Genomic DNA, 1,796 nt, shown 5'->3' with positions numbered 1-1,796 from the left:
CAAGATGGCCAAACTTTGTCTCTCATACTTCAGACATAGTGTCAGGAGGGACCAGTAGCTAGAGAAGGATATCATGTTTGGTACGGTGGAGGGTCAGAGAAAAAGAGGAAGACTCCCAACAAGATGGATTAGCCAAGTGGCATCATCGATGGAATCAAGCATGGCAAGAGTGGTGAGGTTGGCACAGGATTGGGCAATGTTTCGTTCTGCTGTGCATAAGGTCACTGTAGGTTGGTACTGACTCAATGGCACCTAACAACAGCAACAACAACACGAAATTCTGAGTTTATTGATTGATAACTCAAATTTTTGTTTTGTTTTTTCCTATCCTGCCAAATACTCTAGTGACCATCACTATTTTACTTAGGTTGGTATTTTAAAAAATATTTTGTCTTATGGAGTTGAATTTGAAGAAAAAAGCCATATCATTATGGATGGGAATTATGTTAGAAACAAACAAAAATAAGTGTTATTTAATAAATAATTAATGCATATGCATTTATCATATAGATATTAGTTGCTTATTATATGGAATCTACCATTATATATAGCTACTGCTTTTACTAGAAATGTATTTTTAATTATATTACTAAACTTTTTTTCATAATTAGATTAATACATTTAGAATGACTTGTAATCATGAAATCAAATTTCAAATGCTGTATTTAAACTATTTATCTTGGGTGTTTCAGCTGTCTTTATTCATTTTAATTTTAACTATAGAATTGAAGAACATACAATTTTCGTTGTAATACCAGTGACCTATTTCCTCAACCAAACCAACATGTCAAAGTCATCATGATATTATTTTACTATTTTTATTGAGCTATTTTTAGAATATCTTGAGAAAATTTTGAAGCCCGTTTTACCCTGAAGCTGCATTGGTAGCACAGTGGTTAAAGCAATTTAATTGCTAATAAAAGGTTGATAATCTGAATCTATCAGCTGCTTGACAAGAGAAAGAAGTAACACATAAAGATTTGCAGTCTTGGAAACCATAGTGTAAACTGTACTCTGTCTCTCAGGGTGTGATAGTTATATTATATTTAGTACTTATACTGAATATAAAACCAGGATTCCCAGTGATTTGGCAGTTGAGAAGTGATTAACCCAATGGTGAGATTTAATACAGTGTATTTAACTCTGATAACGAATTCTGAACAATGCAGTTAAATCTATTATGAGTGGCTATGAGCAGTAAGTCAGTTTAATGGATGTTTCCTCCAGAGTTTGGCCTGTTTCATATATAATGGACACACAGGCAAAGCTTGTTTGCTTTCTGCTGGGTCTGGATATTGCATCCAGAGGCTTGTGCTCTGACTTGAACTAGTGGCCTAATCCTGCTTAACCAATTGCAAACCTTGGTGAATCTAACCTACATTTAATATTCTCCCACATGTACAATTGTGAGCCATTCACTTAAAGTGAGACTATTTTGAACCACAAGGTTAGCAGTCCAAACATGAGTCTCTCCTTGGAAACAATATGCAGGGTCACTAAGATCAACAACAGTGTATTTCTATATAATTGTTGTTGTTTTTAAGTGTCATTGAGTGGGTACTGACTCATAGCAACCCTATGAACAACAGAATGAAATTCTGGATGACCTGAGACAACTTAACAACTGTTGCTACTCTTGAGCCCACTGCTGCTAAAGCTACGCCAATCAATCTCTTTGGGGATATTTCACTTTTTCTCTGAACCTCCAATTTACAAAACATGATGTCCTTCTCCAGACACTGGTCCCTGATTACAATATGTGTGAAGCATGTGGAATGAGGGATATCATTGCTGAT

This window comes from Chrysochloris asiatica, unplaced genomic scaffold (genome assembly GCF_000296735.1).
Source record: "Chrysochloris asiatica unplaced genomic scaffold, ChrAsi1.0 scaffold00462, whole genome shotgun sequence".
Lineage (NCBI taxonomy): Eukaryota > Metazoa > Chordata > Mammalia > Afrosoricida > Chrysochloridae > Chrysochloris > Chrysochloris asiatica.
Note: the sequence above shows the minus strand (reverse complement) of the source record.